General features: G+C 40.2%; 1 long non-coding RNA gene across 1 annotated transcript in view; it reads right to left on the reverse strand.

Annotated features, from left to right (window-relative positions):
* Positions 1-312: 312 nt before the first annotated feature.
* LOC311622851 overlaps positions 313-27,203 on the reverse strand; it is a 141,491-nt gene continuing 114,600 nt past the window's right edge. Inside the window, exon 3 of the long non-coding RNA XR_014795039.1 lies at positions 313-417. This is a non-coding gene — a long non-coding RNA (uncharacterized lncRNA). The remainder of the gene's footprint in view (positions 418-27,203) is intronic.

Raw genomic sequence — 27,203 nt, forward strand, 5'->3', positions numbered from 1 at the left:
CCCTCAGTTTCTTCTCTGAGTAAATGCCAAACAAAGTGACTTCAAGAGCCACCAAATGTGAGCTTACCCAGGTCATCCACATGCCTTGGTCCAGTCATGCCTCTGGTTATACATAGGCTTTTGGTGGGGCCAGAAAACAATCTAATTTGAAATGCAACAATTTTAGGAACAGTGTATTAGTGCCCAGGAGACTCCAAAGGTCTTGGCTTTGGCTGCCATGATCTTAATTTCTTCTGCATCCCCTCCTGCCAATTCTCTGTTAAAGGAAATTTTCAGCATGGGAGAAACAAACAGTTTGTGATACCTCAGCTTCCATAAGAACCAGGCCTGGCACAGAGAAGAAGTAATGGCTGCCCAGGACAGTGGAAGTTCATTGATCCAATTCATCTCAGTCCATGGATGAGTAACTCACAGATGCTGCAAAGAGGACAAAAAGAAGGGTGATTGGCAAAGGATGGGAGTCAGCCATCCCTGAAGTAGAAACTGCGTCTGTTGGTTAAAATGAAGTTCAAACCATAGACATCTTATAGGTTGATGTTATACTAATCTGTAAATCATTAAATACCAAAGCACTAGTGTTTGTTGTTTTTTTAAACTATGTTAATATGCCTTAAGTATTATTGTTTTTGGCTTTTCAATTACCACACCCATGTCTCTTGGTCACAGAATATCTTTGTCTTTTCAAAATCCTCCAGGCTAAATGTTCTCAGCCAATTTACGGTTTGCCAAGGGGAGAAGAGACCGAGCCTCTCTCCTGGCTCCAGGGGCACATTGGTAACCCAGATTGCCTTCTAATTGACCACAGTGATTGACTGAAAGATGGGTATGTGACTTGGGTAGGTCCAATTAAAGCTCTCTCTGGGAATTTTGTTGGTACTACCATACAAGGAACATACCCTCAACCAGACATCATGATGTTAAGGACTATAAGTTGGCAGCTGCCTGGGGTCAGCTTTGATAAAACATGGACAAAGCCTGTTTGAACATAAAGCCAATCCAGAGAAACATAGAGCTGTGAAATGGCGAGTCCTGTGACACCATTTCTGTCCTGGACCCAATTGGGCCCAAAGCCAGGAAGCCACTATTAGGGGATGGGATAAATAAAGGACATTATATCCATTCACCCAAAGGAGCAACTGTTAAAATGAGTCATAGTTGGCTATGTTGATTGACATTAGAAGAGCTTTATGATATATTGTTGATTTTTATTTATTTTTATTCTTTATTATTTTTTTAATATTTTTAATTGATTTCAGAGAGAAAGGGAGAAGGAGAGAGAGAAACATCAATGATGAGTGATAATCATTGATGGACTGCCTCCTGCACAACCCCCACTGGGGATCAATCCCACAACCAGGAATTGAACCAGTGACCTCCCAATTCATAGGTAGATGCTCAAGCACTGAGCCATGCCAGTCGGGCTATTGTTGATATTTAAAATCAGACTAAATGGCATTTTAAAAACACTCATAAAATCATGTAATTTTGTATATGTAAATCTGGCGAACTCTAAAAAGCTAGTTAAATATCATTACTGTAGGTAATTTTAGGCGCTTTTTGCTAACATGTATTATTTTCCATATTGCTTTAATTGTATATGTATATAAAATAAAGAGAAATAAATTTAAAACTTTCTATTTTCTAGAAAGAGAGAAAAAAGAAAGGAAATGAGGGAGAATCTGAATAGAAGGAAGAGTAGGAGTACCCATAGTCTGAAAATTGTTAAATGATTTGGGGAAAGATTCAATGAGGAGGTGACACCATCTCATGAATCTTTAAAATGTATTTTCTGGGTGGACCGATGAGGGCATCCTAAAAAATGAAGCAGAAGGGGGAAGGCTCAGAAAGATGAGAAACCATGATGTGTAAGGAATAAATTATCTGATAGAGCTAAATAAGTCAGTAAATTAGCAATTTAATCTTAATAATTAGGCCGGAGTCAATAAAGTGAATGTCAACACAAGGAATTTCGTATCAGAAATGCACATAGCATGTACAAGGGAAAGATATCTCATGGACCCTGCTCTATACCATGCCTTCACCACATCTCTCCATTGAGTTTTAGTAGATATCTTCAACCTAATACGTCTGAAGCAAAACTCTTTTTTTTTTTTAATATTTTTTTATTGATTTTGTACAGAGAGGAAACATCGATGAGAGAGAGTCATCGATCAGCTGCCTCTTGCACACCCTCTACTAGGGATATACCCGCAACCAAGGTACATGCCCTTGACCGGAATTGAACCTGGGACCCTTCAGTCCCCAAGCCGACGCTCTATTCATTGAGCCAAACCAGTCTCGGCTAAAGCAAAACTCTTGATTTCCTCTCCAAATCTGCTCCTCCTCTGTGGTGGCTAATTTTATGTGTTAATTTGATTGGGCCATGGGGTGCTCAGCTAGTTGGTGAAGCATTCTTCTGGGTGTTTTTCTGAAGCTGTTTTTGGATTAGATTAACATTTAAGTCAATAGACAGTAAAGCAGATTGTTCTCCCAAACGTGGGCGGGCCTCATCTAATCAATTGAAGGCCTGAACAGAATAAGACGGCTGATCTACCTGCAAGTGAGAGAGGATTCCTCCTGTCTGACTGCCTTCAAAGTGGGACCCCAGAGTTTTCCTTCCATTACCCTCAAACTGAAACACATTGGTTCTTCTTGGGCCTTGAGCCTGTGGCCTTGGGACTGAAACTACACCATTATTGCCCCGGGTCTGCAGCTTGCCAACTCACCCTGCAAGTCTTGGGATTTAGCAGCCTCCATAATCACGTGAGCCATGCCTCCTCCCACCCACTCACCCCTCTCTCAATCCACATTTTATTGGTCTGTTTCTTTGGAGAACCCTGACTAAAATCTTTCTTTCCAGTGTCCCCATAACATAAAAAAATGGCAAAATGAGTCTACCAATACTTTGGTATAAAAACCTTCAGGTGATCCTTACTCTCATACTTAAAATTCAACCCAAAGCAAATCATGTCAGCTCTACCTTTAAAATATATCCAGAATCTGACCATCACTTACCTTGCCTCCTGCTACCATCATGGTCTAAACCTTCATCATCCCTCATCTGGACCAGTGCAAGTGTTCTAACTGGTCTCCCTGCTTCCACCACTGCCCCTTTACAGTCGGCTATGCCCACAGGAGCCACTGTGCTCCTCCTCAGACACATCAGGCCATGTTCATCCCCTGCCCACAGGTTACCAACTGTTCCCATCTACTCAAGGCAAAGTCTAAGTCCTTCCTGAGGCCAGCAGTCCCTATAGACCCTGGCTTCCCTCCACCTCACTGCCTCCATCTCCTACCACTCCTCATTCAATTCACCTGCTTCCTGGCAGCCTTGCCTCTTTTTTTTTTTTTTTTTTTTTTTTTTTTAAATAGGCCAGGAATTCCCTCTGTTGAAGTGTTCTATTCCCAGTGTTCAGGGACCAGCCTACTTCCTCTCAGTGGGTCCCTAAGAGATCTTCCTGCCAAACTGTATGAAATACTCCTCCCCCACCGAGTCCTACATCCTCCTACCCTTCTTGGAGTCACATTTCACCATCAGAGTGCATCTTATTTTATTTATCTCTCAAGTCTTCTTCTAGAACATGAGGCCATGAAAGCAGACAACCTTGTTTGTCTATCCCCTGTACAAGCAGCAGAGGCTAGCACCAGGGTCCCCCGATATCTGTTTGCTGAGGTATTTTTGATGTAATACTACTTATCATTTACTGACCACACCTCTTACAACAACAGCATTTTCTGAATGAGGAAACTGAGGCAGAGATCACTGTAATAATGTCCTACAGCTGACCAGGCTGACTCCAGACACTAGGCTTAACCACCAGTTCTCCCATCCAGAATGTACTTCTTGTAAATTCACTAAGAGGCACTGAAGAACAGCAAGGATTGAAAACGACTTATTCCATAGGTTATTTTCCAGGGATACAAATAATTCCCACTACATAGTATCTCCACCGGTTTATAACTAAACAGAACAGCAGAGAGCTAACAATTTACTCAGGGGGTGCCTATGAAGTTCATATTATGACACTTTGGAAGCAATTTGGTGGATACTAAGATAAGAACAAAGACTTGTTTGAAAAGCTTTCTTGGGTCATGCATGCCTTATAAATGTGGTAGGAGCTTAATTAACTCTTGTTAATTTACTCATTTCTGTATCCAACAAATATTTACTAATTACCATTAGGGGTCAGGCATAGTTCCAGGCATTGGAGGTATAGAAATATCTTCTTTCATAAACTCTCATCCCTCTCTCTAACAGAATGGATCTCATAGAGCATAGTGACTTGGAGCTAAATTCTGCGTCAGACAACCTGGGTACAAATCCCAGCCCTGCTGTTACTGGCTACATGAACTGGGGCAAGTTACATAACTCATCTAAATCTCAGTTTCTTTGTTTATCCAATGGAGGCAGTATCGATTATAAGATCAACCACAATGGTTTATTAGGGCAATTAAATGAATTTGCCTGATACACAGTAAGCTTTCTAAAACATGCTACCTGTGATGGTTAGGGCTGTACAATCTGTGTGATTTTGAATATGGTTTGGTGGGTTTCTCTTCCTTTCAGTGACAAGAGTTTGCTCCAAGTTGAGTATCTGGAAAGAGTGCAAGTTTACAATCATTTACAGTGCTAAGCTTTGCGATGAAGTCAAAGGGCCTTACACCCACAAATACACACCATGCTAGAACTGTTCAAAGAACTCTGATTCATAAATTCGTTCATTCATTTTTCCTTCCGGGGCTCTCTGGAATAGCTGCCCATTTGCAGATTTCCCCTTAGGCCATCTTCCTTTGTCTTTCAAAGCCTTCAAAACAGAGTTCTTAAGTATCTCATAATGGATTGACGAGATTGTTGATTTAGTTTGTAACATCAGAAGTAACAATTTTTATCCTACTCATAGATTCTTTATAAAATATGAAGACTATCTCAGATGGTTTCTGAATGGACCAAATATTCATATTTGCCCTTCTGTCATCATGGACATCAGATCAGAAGTTACAAACCATAATCCCAGGCTTGATACTAATTCCATGTTTGATCTTGACTTTACTGGTGATTTGGTGTTAATCTATCTATATCAGAAGGTTAATGTCATATCATCTCCCAACTCTAAAATTCTACAGTTGCCCATAAATAAATCTAGTCAGGGAGAAACCTATCCCACTTGGTACTAGGGACTGAATGGGAGGATACAGGAACGTATGCATAGGAACGGATGCATAGAGGGCACTCCCATTTCAAGCTGCACACACTGTGTTACAGCTCCATACAAGATGATAGTAATAAGGTTAAAAGTATAACATATGTATATCATATATGATAGCTACATTCATTTTCTTGGAAATTTTTAAAATAATATCTGCATTAAAATTTATTGAAAATGCCAATGCCAATATATATCTAATAATACCATGTATAAAACGTTAAAAACTGAGGCCTCCTTGCCTGTTCCATGACTCTAACCAACCCCATGGCAGGTTTAGTTAATCAATAGTAGATTTAACATTTAGCTCAGTCCAGCACTTCAGAGGGGGCTGGTCTTCAAATGAGGGGTTGTCGTTCAGCACATTACTTGTTGAGGACTTTGGGATCCTTTGAGATAAAAGGGACACATTCAGTCTGAGCTCCTAATGAAACAGAAGTAATAAAATGTCTTAGCTTAAAACCATTACCCGTGGGAAACAAAGAGCGGAGGCAGGAGAGCTGGCTGTATTTTGCAGACTGAAAGGGGCCATTGAGTAAATGCTCTGGTGCTAACATTCAGTTGGTGGGGGAACTGTTTCTTCACATTCCTTCTGACTCTAAGGCCCTACAAGAATGAGTCTGAGGTGCTTTCTGAAGGAAGGTTGGAGACAGGTTGTCAGAATCCTGTCTCAGCCACTACTATTCTGAGTCCATAGAGCTGCTAATTACTGCAAATTAACCTGCGCCTACTGCACTGCCTGAGGAGCATTAAGAGGTAAGTAAAAGAACAGATTGCATTTTCCCTATTACCTTTCAGTATGATTTTCCTGTGAATCTGTGTGCAGTGTGAGAATGCTGGATGCATATACACAGCTGATTCCCTGAGCTTGATGAAACAGGAGCTAACAAAAGATAAGGCATATTGAAAATCCTTGTCACTGTATCGGAGATTTTTTTAATTTATTTATTTATTTTTTACATAAAATAGATTTGAATTACAAAAATTAGAACTAAGTAAGAATGGATTTAAAGCATTTAATTTCCCGAGAATTTAGCAGGTCAGAGTCCTGAAACTGCCTTACCTCAATGCACGATTATGGACATTTACAAAATTGAGTAATTATTTATAGGAGCCAACTAAAACTCAACATCCTCAAGAACGAGTAGATATGAAAAAAGAACTGGTTAGAAATGTTGGAAACATGCATCCTTTGACATTAAAAATCTCAATGGATGGGGTAAAGTCTAGACAGAAATCAGCCAAAGAGAGAATTGGAAATAGACCTGAAACAACTCACAGAACTCAGCACAAAGAAAGGAAAACTATGAAAGAGAAGTTAAAAGTCGTGAATAATAGATGGAGGGGCTCCAATAAAATCTATAGGGGGCCCAAGGAAAACCAGACGAAGGAGAATGACAGAAGAACAACATTTGATGTGGTTGAGAAATTTCCAGAATGGAAGACATATCCTCAAACTAAAAGTTCACAATAAATTCCAAGCAACATAAAAAAAAAATTTAAAAAAATTCACATTGTAGGGAAACTAAAACATCAAGGACAAATAGAACAATTCTAAAAGACAAGTTACCTGTAAAAGAATGGCACTGGGCTAACAGCAGTCTTTTCATCAGCATGGATAGATGAAATAACTATTTACACAGGCAAAGGAAAATAAGTTTTGATCTACCTGGATTCTTGTACTGAGACTAAACTGTCATTGCAAATAGCGACAAAATAAAGACATTTTACTTTAACTTCATTTTACTGAGAGGAAACTGAGGTACAGAAAGATTAAAACCTCATAGCTAGTAAGAATTAGAATTTGAACTAGGCAGGATGGGAAGGTATTAGATGAAAGAAATAACAAGCAAAGAAGCTGACAAAATAAGTGAATATATTTTAATTAACCATTGACTGAAATAATTAACTTTTTGGATTAAAAAAGAGGAAAAGTTAAAACTCTATGTACTAATAACAATAATAATAATGATATCAGATGTTCCATAAGTGGCTAAATCATGGAAAGACCCTCAGCATGTTCAAGAGAAATATACGTTATAGTGTCAAAATCAACTGGAAAAATTAAAAATGGAATAAAGGCATTTATCAATTCAGCAGAGAACAGGAAAAGGAAAATTATAAAAAGAAATAAAGACAATAGTAAAGACATTCAAATATTATCTCTAATCACAATAAATAATTGTGAAATAAAATTTACTTCTTAAAAGAATTTACTAATCTATTATAATTTTAAAAATTAACCCCAAAATTTTATTATCCACATTTTATATCTGCCTCTTACAGACTAGTATTATTTTAATCAAAGATACATTAAGAACATTCAAGAGATGTAATCTTGCATTTATGATTTAAAAACTCGTATTTAAAAATTGAGACTTGTGTTTGCATAACCTTGATGATAAGAGAAATGAAAACCCAAACAGATGGATGTTTATGAAAACTGATATCTCAGGAAAGTACCTGAAGTGATAAGTCTTTTCCATCTCCTTCCGAAATGGAGAACCATTATTTTAGAATAGAGCTTGTTCTGAATTGTACTCTCATGTATGTCAAAAGGAAAATATTTAGCAATCTAAAAAATTTGCCTTTTAAAATTTTAGATGGATTGGTTTTCAGAATGATTTTCTAACCAACATTATAGGAAATCTTCTAGTTGATGAACAGCCAAATGTCTATATACTTAAGAGTTGATTTTTTTTAATGTATTGACGCAGATGTCATCCAGTATTTAACATACTGAACCTGAAGGATTACTTTACATTGTCCATGTGCTGTATGGATAAGAAATTAAATGTAATTCTCATTGATCAATAATATATTTCTATGTCATGCTCAATTCCAAGAACACAAATTTCTGCATTTTCCATGAAAACTGTATTTTTCAGTTGTAACAACATTCTCAAAGAGTTTTTAGGTTGTCCTTTGCTTGCTCTTTTTAATTGCAAAGTGTAGAAGATTCCTGAACAAATTGCTTGCACATGAAGAGCTTCCTGTCACTACCACCACAATCATCCATCCTCAATCCCTGGCAACCAGGAATCTTTCCTCTATCTCTATAATTTTGTTATTCCAAGAGAGTTATATAAATGAAATCATTCAGTCTGTAACCCTTTAAAAAAAAATCCATCATTATTCCCTTATATTTCACCCAGGTTGTTGCATTTATCAATATTTTGTTCATTTTATTGCTGAGTACTCTTCCTTGGCATGGATAGACCACAATGGGTTGATCTATTCACCCATTGAAGGATAACTGGGTAGTTTCCAGTTTTGGGTTATTATGAATAAAGCTGTTATGAACAATCCTGTACAAGTTTCTGCATGAACATAAATTTTCGTTTCTCTGTAGTAAATTCCCAGGAGTGCAGTTGCTGAATCATATAAGTACATGTTTAATTTTTAAAAGAAACTGCCAAACTACTTTCCATTGAATATCCTACTAGCAATGTGTGAGTGATCCAGTTTCTCTGACTCTTGCCAGCATCTGGTGTCGTCATTGTATTTAATTTTAGCCATTCTGAAAGGTATGCAGTGATATCTCATTTTAAGTTACATTTCCTTAAGGGCTAAGGAAGTTGAACATCATTTTATGGGCTTATTTGCCATGTGTATGTTCTCTTTGGTGAAGCGTTTGTTCTTGCCTTTAGCCCACTTTCTGATTTGATTGTTTATTTACTACTGTACTTTTAGAATTTGTTATATTCTCTAGATAAAAGTCATTTGTCAGATATATGTTTTGCAAATATTATCTCCCAAGTTGTAATTTGTCTTTTCATCCTTAAGAGAGTCTTTCTGTGAGCACACATTTTAAATTTTGATGAAGCCCAAATTATCAGTTTTTCCTTTTATGGATTTGTGCTTTTGGTATCAAGCTTAAGAACTCTGCCTACCTCTAGGTCCCCAAGATTTTCTTTAGTGAGTTTTTTCTAAACTTATCTAGTCTTACACGTTACACTTAAGTCTGTGATTTATTTTGAACTAATTTAGTTAACTTTAGTCTGAGGTTCAGGTATTTTTTTTTTAAATTTTTTTTTTTTACTGGATGTCCAACTGGTTCAGCTCATTTGTTGAAAAGACTATCCTCCCTTCCCTGAATGGCCTTTGCACCTTCGTCAAAATAAGTTGAGCACATTCGTGTGGGTTTCTGTCTGGGTTCTCTATTCTACTCAATTGATCTCTGTGTCTATTCCCCCACCAACACTGCACAGTCTTGATGACTGTAGCTATATAAGAAATCAGGTAGACTTATTCTTCCTACTTTATTTATTTATTTTTAAATATATTTTTATTTATCTCAGAGAGAGAAAGGAACAAGGAGAGAGAGATAGAAACATCAATGATAAGACAGAATCATTGATCAGCTGCCTCCTGCACATCCCGGCCTGGGGATTGAGCCCACAGCCAGGGCATGTGCCTGACCAGAAATTGAACTGTAATGTCCAGGTTCATAGATCTATGCTCAATTACTGAGTCTCTCCTGCTGGGCATTTTATTCTTCTTTTAAAAAATTGTTTTAGCTATTCTAATTTTTCAGACATTTCATATAAATTTGATAATAATTTTAACTATGTCTACAAAAAACCTTGCTGCTAGTCTTTCCATAGGAATCATATTAAACTTGTATATAAATTTGGGAAAAGTGACATCTTTATTATGTTGAGTCTTCCAATCCATGAACACAGTATGTCTCTTTATTTAGTCATATCATCATTGATTTCTTTTATCAGCATATTGTAATTTTCATCATACAGATTCTATACAATTGTTAGAGAATATTTAATATTCTTTGGGAAAATTGTAAATGGTACTACTGCATTGTTTAAATCTAGGTTTCTACTTGTTTGCTACTAGTATTCAGAAATGCAACTGATTTGGGCATGTTGACCTTATGTCCTGCCACCTTGCTGAACTCACGAGTTCAAAGAGGCTTTTTTTGTTATTACTGTTGTTTTTTCTAGACATACAATCATATTTTCTAGACATACAATCATGCTACCTGAAAATAGAAGTGGTTTCCTTTATTTCATTCATTATAGTATATTTTAAAAAAATTAAGTTCTAGCCGAAACCGGTTTGGCTCAGTGGTAGAGCGTCGGTCTGCGGACTGAAAGGTCCCAGGTTCGATTCCGGTCAGAGGCATGTACTTTGGTTGTGGGCACATCCCTGGTAGGGGGTGTGCAAGAGGCAGCTGGTCGATGTTCCTCTCTCATCGACGTTTCTAGCTCTCTATCTCTCTCCCTTCCTCTCTGTAAAAAATCAATAAAAATATATTTAAAAAATAATTTAAAAAAAACATGAAGCTTTCCATTTAAAAAAAAAAATTAAGTTCTATACTTCTTTCAAGATATATAACCTAAAAAGATTCTAAAAATTTGAAAACAAAGAATAGAACAAGACATAGCAGGTTAATACACAACACACAACAGGTGGTGGAGACTTGTTAATAACTATAATATGGTAAAAATTCTAAACATCCTAATTAAATATGGTACCAATAATTTTTCATATGTATGCAAATAAACTAGAAAATGCAAATGAAGTAGATGATTTTCAGAAAAAGATAAACTACCTGCATCAGTCATGGCCCAGTCATGAAAACAGAGCAACAGAGCTCGCCAGGTAGTCCAATAAAAGGAATTTAATACAGGAGATTCACTACAAAGGAGAACTTCAAAGTGAAAGAGCAGGTGTGAGGCAACCCTGGGATTAATACCATCAGGAAGCTATTACCACCTCTAGGGCCTGAGGGACCACTGGGGAGTTGGTATTAATGGAGTGTAAGAACCAAGGTCATCAGTAGGAGCTGGATTTGTGGCAGAGGCTGAGAGGGACCTGGGCCCTGTTTTGTGGGAGCTGGAACTTTGGAAGAAACAGCCACTGCTGGAGGCAGAGGGGGGACAGGAGACATGGCTAGCATCGCCCTTCCTCCTACCCACTAGTCTTCTGCTAGTGCTTACCATTACCCAAAGCTTGCCCATTGGATAGGGACTCTCAGAAATGTATTTTGCTGTAGGAAGGTGGAGAAATCATCTGAGAACAGATAGGAAAGAAATGACATCGTTAAAACTGACTCAAGAAGAAGGGGGGCGGGGGAAACACCTAACAATAAACCTATAACAATTACAGCGATGGAATCTACAAGTAAAATATTCTTTGTCTCCATTTCTTTTCTTTGAAAAATCTTGCAACTGCAGACTAGAAATAAACATACAATAACAAAACAACGTTTGAGCCCCAATTTCAATGTCCAACAGTTCTGAAACCCAGTTTCAATGTCAAATAGTTCCTTATGTGTACATGTCAGCAATGATATCTGGATGATGGACAGATGGTGGCAATGCAGGTCCGACCCTCTCTGGTTTGGTCCTGGGTAACCTGCAGCATTGAACAGACTGTCAAACTATAGTGGGAAGCCAAGGGAAGTTGGGGGGGGGGGGGGCTATAAGAGATCAACCGAAGGACTTGTATGCATGCATATAAGCATAACCGGTGGATGCAGGACTCGGGGGCGGGGGGGGGGGTTGGGAGGGGGGAGCAGGGGTAGGTGAAGGCATATGTGGGGGACGTGGGTAGGGGAGGCTGAGGAAGGTCAAGGGGTAATAAAGGAGACATATGTACTACTATTTGTAATGCTTCAAACAATAAAAAAAATGATTAAAAAATTATATATATATATATATATATATATATATATATATATATATATATATATAAAAATAATCTGTCTCTTCCTTAACCTCCTCATCTCCAAAGAGCCTGGACTCAGATAGATTTATAGGAATTAAACAGATAATTCTAGTATTATATAAATTATTTTAGATAACTGAAAAGTAGAAAAGCTCCTAGTTTATTTTATGCAGATAGTATAACTTTGAAATTAAAACTAGAAAGGAATAGCATAAGAAAAGATAATCATAGAGTAATTGTATCTCATTTATGAACACAGACAAAAAAAATCCTAACTAACATAAGGACAAATTAAATTCAACATACACCTATGCATCAATCTATATAAAGGAGACATCATAATTAAGTGGAGTTTTCCCATTAAGTAAAGATATTTCATCATAATATATATTAATGTAATCAGCATTGTCAGAAAAAAAGACAAAAATCATTCTCAACAAATACAAAAATTATGTTGGAATAGACTTAAATATTTAAGATTAAAGAAACAGTGAATTATAAATAGAAAGGAACTCTCTTAATCTTATTTCTAGACTCACTGTTTCCACTCCATCACTTAATATTTTCCTCTCAACCAGCGACATCAGGCTATCATCTTCACCATTTCATGGCCAAATTTAATGGAAAATTATCATTTTAGCCTCTTGGCAGCTTTTGACATGGAGGATCTCTCTCTCCTTCTTGCAACACTTTCTTCTCTTGGCTTCTATGACTCTATATTATGCTTCCCCTAGTTTTTCCTCCTAGGTCCATGGTCATCCATCCTCATTCTTATTTCATATTTTTCTGATATGTAAGTGTTAAAGTTCCTTGGAGTTCAGCCCTGCACCCTCTTTAGTTCCTCTCTGCATTGTTGATGGCCAGCCTGATGCTCTCATTCTCTCCTGTGACGATACATATCACTTGCACACAGATGCCCTCCCAAGGTATATCCAGCTTCATCCTCCTAGCTGACATCTTCACTGGAGATAAAATAAGTACCTTGAACCTAACTTGTTCAAAGCAGATCCCTTGGCTTCCCTTCTTCCCCTAGCAACACACCACCTTTTCTTCTCCAGGGCCTTCCTGACTCTGTAAAGGCTACTCTAATCACCAACTGCTTAGGTAAGAGTTGTAGGGCCGGCTGCTCTTTCCCTTAACCCTACATCCAATTCACCATTCAATGTTGTTGGTTTTATCTATTTTTTAATTAAAAAAATGTTTTTGACTACAGCTTACATTCCAATATTCTGCATTAGTTTTAGGTGCTCAGCATAGTGGTTAGACAATCACATACTTTACAAAGTGTTCCCACCCACCCGATATTTCCAGTACCCACCTGATACCTTATGTGGTTATTACAAATTTACAGATGATATTCCCTGCTCTGTACTTTACAGCCTTATGACTATTTTGTAACCACCAATTTGTACTTTTTTTAAAATATATTTTTATTGATTTTGTACAGAGAGGAAGGGAGAGAGATTGAGAGTTAGAAACATCAATGAGAGAGAGTCATCGATCAGCTGCCTCTTGCACACCCCCTACTGGGGATATGCCCGCAACCAAGGTACATGCCCTTGACTGGAATCGAACCCGTGACCCCTCAGTCCCCAAGCTGACGCTCTATCCATTGAGCGAAACCAGTCTCGGCAATCTGTACTTCTTAATCCCTTCACCTTTCTCACCCATCCGCCAACCCCCTTCCCCCTCTGGCAACCATCAGTCTGTTCTCTGTGCCTGTGAGTCTGTCTTGTTTGTTCATTTATATTGTTCTTTAGATCCCCAAAAATGTTCAGATATACCGTTAATCCAACCAGTTCTTACTGCCCTCACAGCTCCCAACACAGCCCAAGCCAGCACAGTCTCTTATGCAAATGACTGCAATGGCTTCCCACTGGTCTTGCAGCATCTACTCTTGTTCACCTACAGCCAATTCTGCCAACAGCAGCCAGAGAGAACTTCTTAAAACTAATTCAATCCCAATCATGTCCCTTTTTTAAGACACCCCTCCCCCAAGGTCTTCTATTAGTATTCAGAGTAAATTCCAAACTCCTTGCAGTCACCTATGCAGCCTGACAATGCTATCTCACTGACTCATTTCTTACTCCTCTAGTTCTGTTGCTCTCCATCTGCTTCCTGGACAGGCTAGGCTCACACCTATCTCAGGCATTTCCATCAGAGACTGCCTTCCTCCCAGGTCTTCACACATGGGCAGTGCTGCTCAGCCAGATCCTCTTCACAGGGTCTCATTACCTCACCTTCTAGTCTCCGTGGAAAGCCAGCAATGGATGGGCTCTTCAGCCTTCACTGAAGAAAGCCACCTTGTTCATGGTCATGTTACATCCCGGGGATGGCTCAGTGGACGACAGTATGTACAATACAATACTATGTAGCATGTGTTTGAAGAATAACTTGCAGGGTGAAACACACCCACAAATAAAAGCAATGTATAAGATATACTTCAAATTTTGTCATATATATTTGTATTTTAAAAGGCCAGAAGAAACATATCAAAATTTAACAGTGATTACCTCTGAGAGGTTCAATGATTAGTGATTTTTTACTCTTGAATCTATTTCTGTATTTTCCAAGTTGTATAACAAACATAAATTCTATGATCTGAAAAGACAACTTTTTAATAAAGAGCCTTCATCTCACCCTGGCCGGTGTGGTTCAGCTGGTTGGAGGGTCATCCTGTATAACAAGGGATGGCAGGTTCGATTCCTGGTTGGAGCACATTCCCGGGTTGTGGGTTCCCTCCCTGGTCCACTCAGGGCTTCTGCAGGAGGCAGCCAATCGATGTTTCTCTCACACCTCTCTCTCTCTCTCTCTCTCTCTCTCTCTCTCTCTCTCTCTCTCTCTCTCTCTCCCTCCCTCCCTCCCTCCCTCCCTCTCCCTCTCCCTCTCCCTCTCCCTCTCCCTCTCTTGTTTCCTCTCCCTCTCCTTCTCCCTCTCCCTCTCTCTGTCTCTCTTCCTCTCCCTCTCCCTCTCATTTCTCTCTCCTTTCCTGTCTTTAAAATATAAATCTATAAAAAGTAAAATGAAAAAATGTAAAAAAATTTTGAAAAAAAGAACCTTCATCTTTGCTCTGCCTCATCTCAGCAATTCATTCCCCTCCAGGCCAGCTGGCACTAGATGGAAGCTCAGAGATCCAGGTAATTACAAACCATCACTGTAAGCTGCCCCCTTGTCCAGGCCTTTGAGAAGATGTGAACAGGTATCTGAAATGGCTGTGCAGGTCAACAAACAAGAAAAGCTAGTGAAGGATCAGCATTTTATTCCCCAATCTTGCCTAAATATATAAATATCCCATCGCCCCAAGTATAGCCACTGCATTGTCCTGAAGGAGACTGTGACATGGACTGACAACATTTGTTGTCCCAGGGGAAGGGTTAAACTCTGAAAAAAGAGGGGTGGGTTAAACAAGGAAGAAAAACTCTCAATATGTCATAAAATATACATGTTATTTCTAATTTATTCCTGTTCATTTGAGGCAACATATCTAATGTGTTACTAACATTTCTGATAATGCAGTATCACTGTGCCCTTTAATAACATGTTAGTGTCTGTAGTCTAATTCGGACTTGGTGAATTACTGTTTTATTTAATGGAAAAAAAAGATAAATTGTTCTTGATTTGTGTTTATTAATTTCTATGAGTTGGGTCTGTGACATTTATGAAAGCTTAGGCACATAATTTCTTTCTTTAATTTACAGCTGGGGAACTGTTTAAAAATAATTTTTAATGATGCAGAAAATGCTTGCTGACATATTTGTTTCCTGGGTTTCTAACATGCATATTTACCATTTCTATATGATGAACAAACACTGTCTCAAATGGTGGAGAAAGAAAAATGTTACCGGTTTAGGATGCCTTTATTAAATCTTAGCTCTTGTATTTTGGTGGCGGCAAGCTGAGTTTCCCGGAGGTTGATAAGTTTAGTGCAATTGTGGTCTGGTTCAGGCTAACTCAGTTTGATAGGTAAGGCTTTGCAGGTGTAGCAATCACCAATTTGGTGCAAAACCTCAGCACAAAATAGGTGTCACTTTGACAGTATTTTGGGGGAGATGGAAGAAGTTAAATAACCAATGAAATACATTTTTCAAAGAAAAATACGATTTATCTGATTATTTCCTAAGGATGAAATCGTTTTATCAGCAAAATAGCTATTTTTTTCTTCACACTTAATTTCTTTAAAATCATTCTATCTGTCCTATCCTGCACTTTGGTCACATTTATGTGCAATTCCTTTGAGAAGCAATACAGCTACTATTCAGAGATTTCCATTTTTGAATTGTTCTGAAATTTTAATTTTTGAATTTTTAAAGAAACATCAGCTTGACATGGTAAGTTTTTCTTTCCGAATAAGAGTCACGTATTTTATTTTGTTTTATTTTTCATCAGAGCATATTTTGGGGGGAAATCACCAGCTCTTTCATGAGCAATCGGTGAATAAAAAATGGGGAGGCTGAAAAGGCTGCTCTTCTGACTTCTGTCATTACAGCAGATGTTCTCTATGACCTTGACCAAACAACGCCATCCCCTAATCAGAAAGGAGCAGACTTGTTGGTGGATTTATGATAGATGTCTGTGCCACAGCTGGAAAGACTGTCCAGGGCTGTGGGCTATTACAGATTCATTTTTGTGCTGAAATCTGGCTTGTACTTCCTATTTTAATTTGTTTTATATACTTTTACCTAAACATGGTTTGCTTTATGTTGTGTGTTTTTTTTTCTCTCCCAAAAAGATCTCCTTGTGAATTGGATAGTTCAGATATATTCATCACCATTATGAGGAGCTATAGCTTTAAGTACATGATGGGCTTGCTGATGTCAGCAGCGGAAAACTAATGCTGCCGATATCAGCAGACAAGACACTAATTACTAGTTATGTGGCTGTTGCCTGCTTAAGGCGCCATTCAGTGAGTTATGCTTTAGAAAAGCTGGAGAGTGCAGAACTGATCTGGGAAGAGATATCTAATATGAAAACACCACAGAAGTTCTCAGGTTTATCCTCCCTACAGAGATCTATCCAATTAGCAAGCGTCTATTTCAATACCAAACCACAAAAAAAGCCTTGCTGGAAAAGAAGTTTATAGGAAGACCCAGAGCCATCACTAGTTGGCAGACAGCAAATGCCACCTAAGCACGTTTCTCAGCGTTTCATCAATGGGGGCTCTGGGACAACTACTCCTTCGCGAGGACCTATGTGGTCATAGCAAGAGGAAGGGCCTTCCTAGGGGATCTGTCTGGAGACCCCTCCTCAGCAACACTGATCTGACTCTTGGACTTGAGGCCCATCTGGAAGCTAGACCCTGACTGAATTCTCACTGTGAGAATGGCAGAACCGACCGTGTTTGGTCCTTGGGTGGCCAGGGAAGTTGCACTTACTACCATGTTTCCCCGAAAATAAGACATCCTCCGAAAATAAGACCTAGCACATGGAAAGATAAGACATCCCCTGAAAATAAAACCTAGTGCAACTTTGGGAGAAAAAAACAATGTAACACACTGTCTTATTTTCAGGGAAACAGGGTAGTATCTCTGAGGCAATGGAGCCAGTGAAGGCTTTTCATTCAATTGAAAAATCAGGCTGGTAAATTCTGCTGTTGGACCCTAAAGTTTTTTAGGACAAAAACAAGTTGCTTAGTTTATATTCCATGTGTGACCCTAGAGAGATCTTCGAAAACAACAACAACAACAACAACAACAACAAACTATAACTTTCCTGTGAGGCTAAGAAAAGGAAAAACCTGGTCACTTATTTGTCAAATATGAGAGGACAGCAAAGCCTCGCCGAGCTGTCTTTCTCTGTGGAGCTGTGGAGCCTCTGCCCACACACTGGCTCAGAGCATTTGCGGGAGTGCAGATGGGCACACAGGTGTGGGGCGCCGTCCTCACACCGCAGCTGGCTTTCTCCCCTCGCCTCTGTGTCTCCGTGTCTGTGTCATCAGTTGGTATGCGGAGAGTTTTATGGACCATCCTGCTCAACAGGCTGTGAATGAGTCATGCCCACTCCCTGCCTTAACGTGGGCACTGTCTCACTCCCCAGGAAGAGAGACAGAACACAGGAGGAAAAGGTGTTTTGCAAACACTTCCTTATGTTGGTACATGTTTTTATCTATCCACAGAATAAGTAACAATTCATCAGAGGTTGCTCTAGAAACATCAACAAGTTGATTCCATACACTTTGGAGTCTTTATTCTGGAATGTGAAGCCCTGGCCAGGGCCACAGGGTAGGATGGAAGCAGGATGGCCATCAGGCCCAGGAGAACAGTGAGTGGTCCAAGTGCAGCAGAGGGCTGAGCAGCTACATGCCCAGGAGCCAGGTGTACATCCTTCTGTGCTTCAGACTGCTCCTCAAGAAGCTCCCTGTCCTGCGACAGAATTACATAACTCACACCCATAACAATCCTAGCACGATGCTGGGCACAAGGGACAGTCTGTAACCATCACTTGCCTTCCTCACTTTGTCTTATTTTGTGTTCCCGCCACAGTCGGCCCTAAGTCAGGGATTCGTGTGCAGGGATGCTGCAGCGGAGAAGTGGACATGTGGATTGGGGAACAGTCGGGAAGGACATGATAGGAAGCTAGACCAGTGTGGGTGACTGGAGCCTAATCCCCTTGGGAAACAGTGCAACACAGGGCCTGGAATCATCCCACCTGAGGGAGGGGAGTGCTGAGGTCTACAGACACCTGTTCCCAAGACTCATTGGCTGAAGGCTACTGGGAGGGGGGCAGCTTCATTGTCAGGCTATTCCAGCCTGCAATGTGCCTCCTGCATTTCTGGGGCGAAGCCCTAAGCGCAAAGGTGCAATTCTGGCAGCTGGAAGTCAGCTGAAGAACACAGAAACTTCCTAGGGATGTGGGCAGGGCAAAGGTAGACACTGTAGGGAACACCAAGACATCTCAACCACTGGTAACTCCCATTGAAAGGCCACAACTTAATAAGGGAGATAGGACAGCTGGAACTTCAAAGGAAAAGGTTTGCGATGCCAAGATGTCTGCAGTTTCAGGGAGCAATCAGCACCTGGATCTCCCTAGGGTGGTACTCACTAAGATGGGCCTTTGGCTCTTAGCTCTGCATCTAATCTGTCAGCATCCAGAGAGTGAGCTCAGAGGAGCACCCCGACTCATGTTAACCAAAACCCACAGACTCTGGGCAAAACACTAGAAGGCCCACGTATTGATCTGCATTCTCCCTTTGTAGGCTGTGCTCCACGAGAGACCAAATTAGATCTTAAAGTGGATTTATAAGAGGAGATTCAGAAAAATGGATGTTATTAAGAATCACTCCTTAATAGAGATAGCTCAAGGAGCTCCGCTCCACTGAAGGGATGGCTTTGCCTGTAGGGTTCTTTAGAAGGAAACAGTTTGTCCCCAAGTCTCCATCTGGCTCTGCCAAGGGTAGACGCCAGCGCTTTAACTCGTGGCTTCCACAAAGGCAGGGTATTCAATAGTTAAGAGTGAAGACTCCAGAGTCAGAATACTCCTGGTTCAAATCTTGTCCCACCATTGTATTAGCTGTGTGACCTTGGGAGCTATTTAGTCTCTCTGTGCCTCAGCTTTCTCACCCATAATAGTACCTATTTTGACCCAGCTGCTGTGGCCCAGTAGTTGAACATCAACCCATGCACCAAGAGGTTCCCAGTTCAATTCCCAGTCAGGGCACATGCCCAAGTTGCAGGCTCGATCCCTAGTAGGGGACGTGCAGGAGACAGCCAATCAATTGATGTTTCTATCCCTCCCTCTCTGTTCCTCTATAAAAATAAATATAAATGTATTTTTAAAAAATTCTAAAAAATAGTACCTATTCTGTATAGTTGTGAGTATACAATGTAATATACACAATGTGACACAGTACTTGGCATAGAATGAAGTCTTCGTTATTATTCTAGATGTTATGAAGAACCACCTTTTTTTGTTTTGTTTTGTTTTGTTAATCTTCACCTGAGGATACTTTTTCCACTAATTTTTTGACAGTGTAAGGAAGGGAGGATTGGGAAGAGAGAGAAAGAGAGAGAGAGATGTGAGAGAGACAAATCAGTCAGTTGCCTCCCACACGTGCCCCTACTAAAGCAAGGGAATGAATTTGCAACCCAGGTATGTGCTCTTGACCAGGAATTAAACCCACAACCCTTCGGTCCATGGGCTGATGCTCTAACCACTCAGAAAAACTGGCCAGGGCTGAAGAACCTCTTTTTTTTTTTTTTTTTTAAGTCAACACAGTCTTTTTAAGGTATGGCAATAGTTTCCAGCAAGTTTTATTTTGTTCTTGAAACCATTGTATTCCATTTAAGTGTCTTTCATTTGTGTGCTGAGAATGGGGAAGGCCTCATTTCTCCTTTCATTTTCCTGATTATAGATATAAATGCAATAACTACTCAGCTAAAAAACAACTTGGGCAGGGCTCAGAGTTTCTGAAGTCCCAAGTAGGAACACTACAAATGCATTTGACCAATGGCTGAACAAGCAGCCAGTTGAGAATTTTATGTTGGGACTACATTTTCTTTCTTTTTTTAAAAAAAATATTTTTATTGGTTTTTCACAGAGAGGAAGGGAGAAGGATAGAGAGCTAGAAACATTGATGAGAGAGATACATCAACCAGCTGCCTCCTACATACCCCGCACCGGGGATGTGCCCACAACCAATGTACATGCCCTTGACTGGAATCGAAGCTGGGACCTTTCAGTCCGCAGACCAACACTCTATGGGACTACATTTTCAAATGTTGCCCAAGTGAGAATATCTTTAAGTATTTGGGCCTGGAATATACTCTGGGATTCTGCCAAACATGTCTCTTGGGGGCAAAGCAACAAATCAAAGCCACTATCAGATTGAGCCCTAATGCCTGGAGTATGTGCCTTGATGGAACCAAAGATCCCCAACTACCCAGGGGTGAGTGAAATGGATCAGTGCGGAATGTACATGTTGAAAGCCCTGTTAGAAAAGTTATCAGCACCAAGGCGCTGGAAAGGACATTGGACTTAGAGACTCTGCACAGTCAAGGAGAATAAAAGGATTCCTTGAATCGTGGAGTAAAAAGTATCACTAGAAAATGTGGACATTGAAAGACCTGTAAGGACGCGGATCAATAGCAAGTGTGAGAGAAGAACAAATGTGAGAAGCTCAGGTTCTATTTCAAATTGGTCGCTAATTAATTGTGAGACTTTGGGAAGGTCATTTAGCCTTTCTGGGCCTTCTCTAGGTTTGGCAAGTTGTTCTGTAAGATATAGTCTAAGTCTAGCACTACTCTATGATTCTAAATATTGAGAAATAGATGAGTGGAAGGGCTTTTTCAGTTGGAAAACAAAAATTTCCATTTTCCTTAAAAATTTCCCCCAACAATCCAGTCCTTGGCAAGAAATCTAAGTGTACTAAAATGAATCCAATTAACAGTTCTTACTACTGCTCTGTCATAAATCATTGTTAACTCAGAGAAGGCAGATGGGTGAATAGTTATAAGACATTTCTATAGATGAGTTTGTTCCTATCCCACAAATTTAATTTCATAAAACCAGGCACCCATTCAATTCTCAGAAGCATGGTATACTGTGGACTCTCCAGGCAAACACAGAACAGGTGCTAATTGATCAATAGGTGAGGATCATGCACTGCCATTGCAGCCTAAGAATGTGATGTCATTGGTGACTGGATGAGAGCAGCTTGGGGTGGAGTGGTGGTAGAGATGGCTAGAGTGGAGTGAACTTAAGGGAGGATGGGAGAAGAGAAAGTGCAAATGGTGGGAATAGATAGTTGTTTTCTCAAGTTTTGCTGTAAAGGGGAAGAGACAAATGGGGGTGCAGTAGAGTCAAGGGGAGTTTTCACATTGGAAAATGACGATATGTTGTACAGTAATGAAAACTATCCAGTAGAGAGGGAACAATTGATGATACTGGAGAAAAAAATGGGACAATTGTTGGGGCAATGTCCTTGAGTAGTCAGTGGGGAGGGGACCCAAAGGTAGAATATTTGGGCACAGGTAGCTGGATGTGGTGTTGGGAGACTTCTGAGCACAAAGATGGGGGAGGAAGTGTTGGAGGTTTGAAGAGGGGGAAGACTAAGATGGAACTGGCCACCAGGGAACATGACAAAGGGATGGAACTAGGAGGAGAACTTTATGTGAAATTAGTCAGCGTATTTGGCTGTTTTTTTCTGGCCATGTTTGGGTGTTTGTCTGGCCATGCTGTTAGGCTACCTAATAGGTAGCATTGAAATTTAACTGAGATTTTGGTTAAGTTAAGCCAGTACAAGGGAGAGAGGGGCAAGGCATTAATTCTGTATGTAAGGGGATGGTTATGAAGATCAACTATGAAATTTAAAATGGGTGGGGAAGGAATAGAGGGTGTCATGGGGATGGAACAGTGAGAGGGTGATAGGAATGTTGGATTAAAGTCCTAGTGGTATAGAAGTATTGTTTGTTTTGGGCTATCAAAGTGAACCAGCTCTGAAGATAACAGAGGTGGTAAAAGAATAGGATGTCTGAAATTAAAATTTTTGCAGTGTTGAAATTATTAATAATGAAAAGGTTAAAGATATGACCGTAGAAGTGAGTAGCAGAGATTGAAGCTATCGGAGAAAAGAAATTAAGGAACTGAAAGGCCAGGGTATTGAAAAGAAGACCTGGTTATTGAAATCACATGAATAATAATTGGATTGATTTTGAAGACAAGGAGCAAGGGGTCAGTAGATAGCAGAAACTAGGGGCTGGTACCATCGGATGAGTGAGATTCCAAGCTGAGTGTTTTGGAAGAACAGAAGCACAGTTACAGAGCAGCAATGTGGAATGTGAAGAGCAACTGTCCCACCTCTGATCCATAGTACAAAGACTAAATAACTACCAGACCATCTGAGAGGACTAGAGAAAATGTGTCTAAGGGGGAGCCATGTATCAGCCAGAAAACATTCAAAAAGACTGTTGGAAGAGGTTGACAATATAGGGCTGGTGCCAGCAAACTACAGACCAGGGACCCCCTGATTTTGTAACAGTCCTACAGAGAGGTATGGAATCCAGAAAGAGAATAAGTGGGACCCTTGCTTGATCCCCTACTGTTGGTCACCTGCCAGGTAAGAGGCTAATTTTGAGTACACATTCTTTTTCTTACATGGACCAAGATTTCTCCAGGTCAACAAATCATCTTGGTTAAAATGCATCATTACAGAATGTAGCCTTAGTTAACCTTGCATTCATTACTCATCTTAGATTGGGCATTGCTTATCAGATTCTCCAATACAAATTTACTAATTCCAATTTAATATTGCTGCTTCATTAAACTGGGGGACCTTCAGCCTGACCTTCAGTAAGATTAACTTGATTCTGCTTTATGACAAGTAAACACCATCCATGTGTAATAACTTTAAAGAACTCAGATGGAGGTTTGAAGAGGGGGAAGACTAAGATGGAACTGGCCACCAGGGAACATGATTCTGCTTTATGACAAGTAAACACCATCCATGTGTAATAACTTTAAAGAACTCAGATGGAGGTTTGAAGAGGGGGAAGACTAAGATGGAACTGGCCACCAGGGAACTCAGTTGAATATTCAAAGGCAGATGACTTTCTAATGCACTTTGTTTTAATGTTAAATATTCTTCCTGCACACCTGAAGACTAGTGATTCAACTTGGACCCTTGCATAGGTAGTCAGACCTGGGAAGAAATTGTGACACACACAAAGCTTTCTTTCCTTTTTGTTTTAACAACAAAGAAATACAATAAAAGCTTTTCAAACAATATAGTCACATCTGTGTAAATATCTCCCAGCCTGGGTCAAGTCTTACTCAAAGGACCTAAAAACTTGGGGATTGTCATATTGGCTAGGCAGAACATTTTCCTGATGTCAGGACTAGCTCATGTTTCTGCCCCTCTGTGAATCCCTATCATGCAGTGAGCACTTTCTACATCACCGCCCAAAGGACCATGGGACAGAGCCTATTTGCTGGCATGCATTACTCAATGTTACGTGTTTATTTTGATAATTTCACTTAAGCTGTCTAGAAGATTTTGTTGGATAAGGGTAAGTTATTTTTCATCTATTCCTTCCTTCATTCATTCATTCAACATTTATTAAGCAACTACTTTTTATTTTCCAGAATAGTAACAGCAAAGAGGAGACTAAAACCAAGTAAGACATGGTTCCTATTCCTCATTTTCAAAAAGAAGAGAGGGCAAGATGGGAATGGATTATGGAAATCAAGAAGCTTAATGATGATTTCAGTTGAGGTCCTAAAAAAGATTATGAAGAAGACATTTTGTAAACACTTACAACAAGAAGGAGGTGGTTATTACTGGGATTCGGTGTTCATCCAGCAGGGATGCAGTGAGCCTAACATCATTTTCTCTTTTGATAACACTACAGGCCTGGTGCATGAAATTTTTACATAGAGGGAGATGTCCCTCAGCCCAGCCTACACCCTCTCCAATATGGGACCCCTCAGGGGATGTCCCACAGGGATCTGGCCTAAATTAGCAGTTGGACATCCCTCTCACAATCTGGGACTGCTGGCTCCTAACTGCTTGCCTGCCTGATTGCCCATAACTGCTTCTGCCTGCCAGACTGATCGCCCCCTAACTACTCCCCTGCTGACCTGATTAACACTTAACTGCTCTCCTGCTGGCCTGATCTCACTCCCAATTGCTCTCACCTGCTGGCCTGATCTTGCCCCCAACTTCTCTCCCCTGCCAGCCTGATGGCCCCCAACTTCCCTCCCCTGCCGGCCTGATCTTGCTCCCAACTACCCTTCCCTGCTGGCCTGATTGCCCTAACTGCCTCTGCCTGTCTGATCACTCCTAACTGCCCTCCCCTGCCAGCCTGATCTTGCCCCAAACTGCCCTCCTCTGCTGGCCAATTTGGTTCTGATTGGTCAGTTTCTATGCCAGTGTAAAAAGCCCCACTCCTAGGCAGCCATTGGCTCCACACAATTGACCCAGATTTGGTTCTGATTGGTCAGTTTCTATGCCAGTCAGCGTCAAAAGCTCCACCTCCTAGGCAGCCATTGGCTTCTCATACCTCACCCAGATTTGGTGATGATTGGTTGGTTTCTATGTCAGTCAGCATCTCTGGGCCTATCAATGGGGCTTGAACAAAAAGGTGGGGAAAAAAAAAAAAAAAAAAAAAAAAAAAGGAAGGGCTGATCAGCAGCCTGGGTGGAGGCCTGGAGAGAAATGGAGGCACTACTGCTGTCCAGGCTCAGACAGAGGCAAGTGCTGATCAACAGCTGCTACAGAGGCCACAGATCAGACCCTGCTTCTTGTCAGGCCTCTCTTCAGGCCTGATTTGCAGCCCTTGCAGCAGTCAGAGCTGGGTCACCACGGCAACCCAGCACTGACTACAGAACTGACTTGGTTGGTCAAGCCTCCAGTCGTTGTGGATGTGATGGGCCCAGGGTTTTTATATATTAAGATTGCCAGACTAGTGGATCAAGGAAATAATATAAGTCAGGAGGCCTCAGAAGGCCTCCTATAGGTCCTTCACTTTTCCCTTGTAGACATATAGGAATATATGAATATATGAATATTATAACAGTGGATAGGTTCTCAGCTAATTAACTCCTTCTTTCTTTTTATTTATTCATTCAATGAATGTTTATGGTGCCAAATAAACATCTTGGTTAGAACGCATCTTGGTTAGAACACGTATAAGGTACTCTGTGAAGTGATGGGGATGTATAGGTGGTCCCTGAATAATTGATTGATAGGGCAACTACCAAGAATATTGATGAATGGATGAGTATAAATCCAAAAGAAGCTTCTAGTGGTTTGGACTGTCCCAAAGTTTTATCAGTAAATTGGATGAAAATATAAAAGATTTTATAATATTGGGGGAGGGGGTTAACTTATGCCTACATATTAAAGAACCAGAAAAATTAGTCTCAGATTGATTCAAAGTACTAAATAACTCAAAATTATATGAAAGTATGGTAGAAAATAGAATAATATCTGTGTGCATGGAACAGATTGTTGAATCTCAGAGATAAGGTGGGGATGGGTAGGTGGGAAGTGATCAACCAAAGAACTTGTATGCATATATGCATAACCTATGGACAGAGACAATAGGGTGGTGACGGCCTGGGGTTGGGGGTCAGGGGCAGGCTAGAAGGGGTCAACGGCAGGTGGGGGGGGGGAGGAAGGGAGGGAGGAAGGAGACATCTGTAATACTTTCAACAATAAAGATTTTTTTAAATGTACATCTGTGGAGGAATGACAATGTTCTCAGATATAAGGAAAGAGGTAATCTAAACAGAAAAGACTGACAAATGACAGGTTTGAGTAAGCAGATTTTTAAAATACCCATAACAATGCAAATCACATCACTCACCTTAAAAGGGAAAAGATTAGATTGTGGAAAAGTTTCGCATCAAATATGACAGAAGAATATCTATAATATGCACACACAAAAACACCCTGGATTCGGACGAATAAGAAAAGACAAGATGAAAGAAACAATAATTCATTAGTAATCAAAACCATGATCCTTTGGTCCATGGGTCCATGCTCTAATCACAGAAAAACTGGCCAGGGCTAAAGTACCCCCTTTTAAAGTCGACACGGTCTTTTTTAGGTATGGCAATAGCTTTCAGCAAGTTTTACTCTGCTCTTGGAACCAGTGTATCCCATTAAAATGTCTTTGTTAATTGTCCTAAAAGGTCTTCCATTTGTGTGCTCTTAAGGGAGAAGGCATCATTTCTCCTCCCCTCTCCCTTCCTCCTTGAGCTCCACCACTGCTTCCGTGTAACTTCAATGGGCAAGGGTGGCAGTAGTCATCAAAGAAAGGAAAGCAAGAACACTCAGGATCGCATTCTCTCCGCAAAACCAGCAGTTATATAACTGGTGAAACTGATACACTCATGACCTTTGGTAACCTTATAAATCAATGCGATTCTTTCAGAAAGCTCCGTGGCAATAGGCATTACATTTAAAAAAAAAAAAAATGTATCTTGTGACCCACTCATGCCATTCCTAAATGTTCATCCAAAAGACAGTATGTAAAGACAAATTTGCTTGACAGCATTGTCCCTGGTGTTGAACGCGTATAATATATACTATTCAGTAAACGGCCCTCCTCTGGGCCGTTTATACAATATAACAGTAGATGTTCAGTGGGAAGATATATAAAAATAGGTATGCATATAGCAAGGTATGGAGAGAATAGGCAGAAGTGAACATATTGATAAAATGCCCACTGGGTGGCTCAGTTGGTTGGAGCATAGTCCTCTACACCAAAAAGGCTGTGGGTTTGGTTCCTGGTGGGGGCCTGTATGGGAAGCAACCGATCAATGTTTCTCTCTCACATCAATGTTTCTGTGTCTCCCTCTCTAAAAATCAAT

Source organism: Pipistrellus hanaki (assembly GCF_964339955.1).
Source record: "Pipistrellus hanaki genome assembly, chromosome: 5".
Taxonomy (NCBI): Eukaryota; Metazoa; Chordata; class Mammalia; order Chiroptera; family Vespertilionidae; genus Pipistrellus; species Pipistrellus hanaki.